A 7,928-nucleotide genomic window follows, 5' to 3' on the forward strand; every position below is an offset into this window, starting at 1 on the left:
GGGTACCCCAACGATACAGAGGAACTTTGGGTGACTGTCCAGGCAGCGAGATGTCTCTGTCATTTCTAGAGTTTTGGAAGTTGCTTACTTCTTGTTTACTTAGGTAATATATCCTTCTGGAGTCTTTGATGGAGTTAAAGAATGGATAGTCGTAGTTATAGTTTTCCATTATTATGATAAAGATATAGTTATAAATATTGTGACTGTAATTCTTGCTTGATAACTGTTTTGTTATGTGTAATTTTACTATGTTAAAATGAAAGCCTTTCTTTTTTGTTTAAACAGAAAAAGGGGAAATGATGGGGGAGGGTTATCTGTCTATTGTGTTATTTTCATTGGTCAATAAAGAGACTGCCTTGGCCCCTTGATAGGACAGAAATTAGGTAGGCGGAGTAAACAGAACAGAATGCTGGGAAGAGGGCTATGAGCCAGATGCCATGGAGCCAGCCACCAGGTCAGACATGCTGAATCTTTCCCGGTAAGCCACACCTCGTGGTGTGATACAGATTAATAGAAATGGGTTAATATCAAGATATGAGAGTTAGTCAGTAACTAACTCTCTAGAGATAATGGGCCAGGCAGTATTTAAATGAATACAACTTATGTGTTATTATTTCTGGGACTAAGCTAACCGTGTGGGAGCTGGACAGGATGAAAAGCAGGCCTGCTCGCAGCTCCTTTCTACATGGGTGGGCAAAGCCTGGGAAGGAAAGACAGGGCTCCCTGTGGCAGGGATGGAGGTTTTCTGTCAGCTCTGAAAAACAGGCCCAGTCATGACCCATCATGTTCAGACTGTGTGGCAGGAGGCAGACCTCCCACTGTCAAGAAAGGAATATAACCATGTGATTCTGAAATCCCAAAGCAGAAACAAAACCAGGAGAGAATGTCCGAACCCCAGCGGGTTATTTAGGGTGAGGCACCTGTAAAGTGGACAGACACTGGGGGTGAGCCATCTAGCTGTTCTCAACAGCGAGTTACAAGTAGACCCCATGCGCCCAATTCCCTCCCTATGGTTTGTGACATCAAGACATGCTGGCTGCACCTTGGCCAAGGTCCCAGCAAAAACAAAATCGACTGTTGGCCAAGAAAGCCACCTGCTCGCCGTTGCATTTGTGCAGACTCTGCCTAAAGCCAGCCCGCCTCCAGTTGTCCCCACAGCACACCAAGCATGGCTTCTCATCAAACTCCTCCTCAACCGTAAAGGTCGGCTCAAATGCCAACGCCTAGGCGAAGCTGTCCTCTTGCCCTGCCCGCTCTGCAAACAGATGTCTGTGCTTCACTCCTACGGCTCCTCCCGCCATGCTGGGAATGACTGGGCCCTATGGTTTTGTTGATTTTTGATTGGTTGGCTTATTTTGAGGGACAATCCCATATAACCCAGGGATGGCTTTGAACTCACTATGTAGAGGGGATAAGCTCTATGTGTGTGTTCTTGTGAAGGACAGAGGAGACTATATTCATACACGCTATATGGACAGTCTCGCCCTTGACACAGGGTCTCTTGCTGGACCTGGAGCTCTCATGTATTTATTTATTTATTATTATTATTATTATTTTGACTGGGCTGGTGGCCAGCAAGTAGTGACCCTCCATCTCCATCCCATCCCCTAACCCCTAGCAGCACTGGGGTTACAGGAGAGCATGACCACACCCGACTTTTTCCCATAGGTGCTGGGAACCCAAACTCAGGTCCTCCTGTTTGCACAGCAGTGTGCTTACCTACAGAGTCCTCTCCCTGGTCCCTGATCTTGAACTTCTGACCCTCCCCCACCCCACCTCCACCTCCTGAGTGCTGGGAATGCAGGTGTTTGCCACCATGCCTGGCATATGTAGGACTTTGTGCGTGCTGAGCAAGCCACCAACTGAGTTCCAAGGCCAGGTTGTGTGGCTGTGGAGATGGCACAGCAGGGGCCCCTCCTCTGCTGCCATGTGTATCATCTTTGCAGCTCTGGAGTCCAGCACCAAGGGCTACCAAATACACAGTCACAACTGTTATGCCCAAATCCATGAAGTCTCCGCAAAAGCCAACAAGGAAACCGAGTCCCATATGTAAAAGCAAAGAGCCTTTATTTTAATCAAGTTTGCAAACTTGGTCTCTCTGCATGTCCAATGTATTGGAATACTCGGAGAGCCCCAAACTCATTAAGAATTGGGTTTTTATAGTAGTAAAGATGGGGGTGAAGGGTTTTTGAGGTTCAGGACCCCTGATTGGCTGACATTTGTCTAGGGGTGTCCTGGTGAGTGTGTACTGGCAGGTGGTCCTATCTACAGTGGTTGGAACGTTAGGCGTTTCCTTTGGATGGTCTGTTTTTGGGTGGTGCTAGGTAATCTCAGTGTGTGATTCTTTCTGCAACCCTGCTTCAGGGTAAACTACTGAGACTCAGGCCTCTTATTAAATTTATCGATAGCTGAGTTCTACTCTGGCAGGTGATAATGGTTGGAAGTAAAGAACTTCCTTTGGGTGACCTGTCCATAGTTAGTTGGTCCCCACACAACACAGAAGTGTAGTGCATGAATGAACTCAGAAACACGCTTTGGAGATGGTTGGGTGGGCACTAAGAGGGAGTCAGGCTCAGAGATAGGGTTTCTGGCTGTTTGTTGTCCTTTTATGAGTAGTCTCACTATTCGGCCCAGGCTGGGCTCAAGCGCCCCTCCAGAGTAGCTGGGATTACAGGCAGGAGCTATGGTGAGCAGATTTGACCAGCGGGAATAATGGTGTGGTATATAATAGAGAAGTAATATCATTTACTGAACAATTAAATACTGTGCCCAGCAGAAAAACTCCCTTCAGTTAAACTGTTGACATTTAGGGTGTGTTTGTTACAGCAGAGCCTGCCCCATAATCCCAGCAATCAGGAAGCTGAGGCATGAACCCAGTTTGAAACTACATACATACCAAGACTTTGATTTTTTTTTTTTAAAGTCTGGAAGCTGGGAGCCATGGTGCGTGCTTTAATCTAAGCAGTCTGGAGGCTGAGGCAGGTGGATCTCTGTGAGCTTGAGGCCAGCCTGGTCTACAGAGTGAGTTCCAGAATAGACAGGGCTACATAGAGAGACCCTATCTCAAAATAAATAAATAAACAAACAAACGAATGAATAAATAAAACCTTCAAAGGGCCAAGGCTGGAGAGATGGCACACAGGCTAACAGCACTGGCTACAATTCCAGAGGACCCAGTTTGATTCTCAGTATTCACAAGAGGGTTCATCACTGTAACTTTGGTCCCAAGTGATCTGACACCCTTCTTTGCCTCCTTGGACACCATGTATGCAGGTGGTACACAGACTTGCATTCAGGAAAGACATCCATAAGCTTGTTTTTTAATTTTAAAAGTAAATAAATATAAAAAAGTAAATAAATGTTTAACATTTTTTAAATGGCAAGGAAGAGACAAAGGGGAAGAAAGGAAAGGACAAGAGCAACAATTGATGGCCAGCATTTGGAGCATCTGGGGACTCATTCTCCTTCCATTTTGTACTCTTCATTCTGTGAGGGTCGGGGACTGTTCTGCTTTCTGTCAGTTGATAGGAGGGAAGAAGAGGAAGTCCAGCAGCGTGCACGGTCCAGACCTGGAAGAGGCCAGTAGCACACTCCAGTTAACCAGAATTCAGGCCTGTGTTGGCCTTAGAACCAAAGGATGCTGGGAAATGTAGTTTAGTTGTGTGTCCTGGAAACAAAAGACAAATAATCCTAACCAAACTCGGGGAATACCAAATTTGAAGACTTGCCACAGGAAGGAGGACCTGCAAGACGCAGGGGAGAAACGCTTCAAGGGTGACACACGTCTGTGATCCCAGTATTTGGGAGGCTGAGGCAAGAAGACTGCCATAAATTAGAGGGCAGCCTGGGCTACACAGTAAGTTCCAGGCCAGCCTGATCTCCATCGCAAGATCCTGTCTCAAAAACCGAACCAAAACATAACAACGAAAGATCAATCAGGAGAAAATGAAAACGGCGGGGTAGGATGGGAAGAGCAGCTTCACACTCTTCACCGGCAGACGCACTTCCAGGGTACAAAGGCAGGCAAGTGAAGTACTGGGGAGAAAGGCCCATGCAGTGAGAAACCCTTAACTTCTGCATCCCTCATCCCCGCCCCCCTCTCCCGCCTCGTGCCTGGTTTGCTTCACCTTAGTCCCCAGGCCAGAGACAGAGGAAGTGGTGGTGGTGGTGGTTGGAGAGGCGCTGGAAGATACGGGGCTTTGGCAATCAGTCCCCAAAAGACTGAAGCAAGGGCGGTTTCCACTGAAGAACTGGAGACCCTGCTGGCTCTCAGACAGGAGTACACTTCTCTCAGGAACGTCCTAGCTGAACCGCTCCCCCCTCCCACACCAGTATGCTCCTTCTCCCCCTTCCTCCCTTCCCCCTTTTTCTTTAAAAACACTTTTAAAAGTATTTATCATTTAGTGTATGATGCACTGGCTGCTCTTCCACAGGTTCTGCGTTCAGTTCCCAGTACCCACGTGGGCTCACAACCATCTGTAATCGGATCCAGTGCCCTCTTCTGGTGTGCAGGCACACATGCAGGTAGAATACTCATGCACATAAAATATATAAATAAATAAATCTTTATTTTCTGTTTGATGTGTATGAGCACATGTCTGTAGCTCATCACATGTGTGCCTGGTGCCCGTGGATGTCGGGGGAGGACATCACATGGCCAGAGTACTGAGCGTGCAAGCTCTGTCTCTCTTCCTCATTATTGTACATTTTTAAAAAAATATGATTTGATCAAAATTTTAAGCATAAACATAATGTTAAGGTTTATTATTGCATACATATTTAATCATCAACACTGTTTTTTAGGTTTGTTTTATTTTATGTGTGTGAGTGTTTGGCCTGTGTGGGTGTATGCATGGACATCACATGTGTGCCTGATGCCTTTAGACTCTAAAGTTTAAAGGTCAGCAGAGGGCACCACGTCCTCCTGGAGCTGGCCTTACAGAAGTTCATGAGCCACAATGTGGTGCTGGGAACTGAGCACAGGTCTCTGCAAGAACAGCAAATGCTCTTAACAGCTGAGCCATCTCTCCAGCCCCTAATATATTTATATCACTAACCATTTGCATAATTTAGCTAATAGTCTATTAACAAGGAAAAAAGGAGAAGCTCTTTCTGCCCAGCTTTTTGTTGCTTTGAGATGCGATCTCACTACGTAGACCCAACTGACCCTCCAACTCAGAGACCCTGCCTCTGTTTTCTGGGTGTTGGGATAAAGGTGTGCACTGTCACATGGAGCTCCCAGACTTTTTAAAAAGACCTATTTATTTTATTTTATTTGTATAAGTGTTTGCCTGCATGTATGTAAGTGAACCATGTGGATGACTGGTGCTCTCATGGGCCAGCAGAGGGCGTCAGATCCCCCAATAACAGATGGTCATGAGCTGGTATAGGCATGCTGGGAATTGAGTTCAGGTCCTTTACAAGAGCAGCAAGGGCTCTTAACCTTTGAACCATCTCTCTAACCCTCTAGATTGTTTTTTTTGTTTTGTTTTGGTTTGGTTTGGTTTGGATTTTCCAGACAGGGTTTCTTTGCGTAACAGCCTTGGCTGTCCTGGAACTAGTTCGGTAGACCAGCTTGGTTTTGAACTCACAGAGATGCCCTTGCCTCTACCTGCCAAGTGCTGGGATTAAAGGCGTTATCACCACCAACTGGCTAGATTGGTTTGTTAATTAATATTTTGTTATTATTTGAAAGGTCATATGTTAACCATGTGTGATGACATACACCTACATTTTCAGCACTGGGGAGGAAAAGGGAGACGGAGCAATGTGAGCTTGAGGTCAGCCTGGTCTACATAGCGGATTCCAGGCCAGCCAGGGCTACACAGTGAGGTCCTGTTTTGAGAGGGTGGTAGTGGGGATACATTTACTCGAAGCACATTGACCCAATCTATCGACCACTGTCTCTGACTCCCCTTAGTGCCCCACCCCATCTCCTTCCAGATCCCATTCTCTTTCTCCTTTTTTGTTATTCAGTTGGTGCTGCCCATGTATGCACGGTGTGTGGTCGTCCACCAGGACATGGGAGAGTGACTTTCTCTCCTTCCCTCAGCCTCTGTCTATCAACTGCCCTTCAGTGATGAGAGTTGACTGGCTTGCTCTGCTGCAGACAATGCAGCAGCCATATCAGGCCCAGACGCTGGCATTTTACAGCTCCTTTCCCTAATCTCTGACTCTTTTTTTTTATAAATATTTATTTATTATGTATACAGTATTCTTTCTGTCTATGTGTCTGCAGGCCAGAAGAGGGCGCCCAACCTCATTACAGATGGTTGTGAGCCACCATGTGGTTGCCGGGAATTGAACTCAGGGTCTTTGGAAGAGCAGGCAATGCTCTTAACCACTGAGCCATCTCTCCAGCCCTAATCTCTGACTCTTAAAATCTTTCTACCCACAACCCCACAGTATTTCCTGAGCCTTGGGTGGTGGTGCTGGTTGGTATAGGTGGCCCATCCGCAGCTGAGAACTCAGGGCTATTTATACCCAGCCTTTGACCAGCTGCGAGTCTCTGTATCAACCACTATCGGCTGCACAAAGAAACTCCTCTGACTAAAGAGCAGCACAGATCTATGGCTCAAACCATAAATATTAAAATGCAGTTTGGCCCCCAGGTGTGGTGGTGCACACTTTGATCCCAGCACTCAGGAGGCAGAGGCAGGCTGATCTCTGAATTTGAGGCCAGCCTGGTCTACAGAGTGAGTTCTAGGACAGGCAGGGCTACACAGAGAAACCCTGTCTTGAAAAAACAAAAACAAAAGCAAATGAACAAATAAACTATAAATATATGTTTAAAAATATAATATATATTATATAAGTATACACACAGATACATATATTTAAAAATAGCTTTTAAACCAGTGGACTTCCATAGACTTCTTCATATAGTCTTAACTAGGCTAACCCACCTCCCTACCCTGTCCAAACCCCTTATCCCCACTTCCACCCCGAGTTCACCTCCTCTTTCTCTCATACCACCAGTGTTCTGCTCTCTCCACCAACAGCTTTGTCTTGAGTTGAAGATCGTAGGCTTCCCTATAACTTTTGCATATACCTTCATTTTGGTTAAACCTTCCAAAACCTAATTCCCACCCCCCAGGCTTGAACCTTTCCACCCTCAGTATCTCTCTCTCTACCTGTATTTACTGACCCAGCCCCTAGGTATCCACCTGGTGGTCCACCTCTAGTTTTCTGGCTCCCACACGTACTCTAGGTTAAACATACACAAGAGATCTACAGCGAGAAGCCACGTATGAGTAAGAACATGTGGCGTGGCTCTGTCTCTGAGAGCCACTGATGCCACAGTCTCCATGGCACCCTTACAACCTCATCTAAGTATCTCCCAAAGACCCCACCTCCAAATACCTCAGCTGTATAGATTTGGGGGAAAGTTTTCAACACACTGGCGTTGGAGAGACACATTCAAACTGTGGCTCTCAGGAAGAGGAAGGGAGAATCTGGGGACATTTGTGGGGTTCCTTCTCAGTCCCTCACATACCTTCTTCCTCCTTGACTAGCGAACCGCTTTATAGCTAAAAACAAATGAGACACAAGAAAAGGTATTTGAAATTAAAAGAGAACGGTCTGGATGCGGTGGTGTAAGCCTTAACCTTAGCATAGAGGCAGGAGCACAGACGGGTTGATTTACACAGTGAGACCTTCTCTCGGAGGTTGGATGGATGGGAGGAATCGAACTGGTACTTGACTGCAGGTCTAAGGCCAGGATTTTCCCAATGCACTGCTACCAAGGCTTTCCGACCCTCACAGGAGAGTGGGTCCGGCGTCCGTAGCCATGAACTCGGAGGGAACTCCAGCAGGGCTGGAAATGGGAAAAAACTGGGTCTCTTTGGTTCCAGAGGAGGCAGAATTCCTGAATCTCACACCTTTCCCTGACCCTGGGGTACAGCCAGTGTCCGGGCGGAGGATCGGAG

This window comes from Myodes glareolus, chromosome 7 (genome assembly GCF_982192425.1).
Source record: "Myodes glareolus chromosome 7, mMyoGla1.1, whole genome shotgun sequence".
NCBI lineage: Eukaryota > Metazoa > Chordata > Mammalia > Rodentia > Cricetidae > Myodes > Myodes glareolus.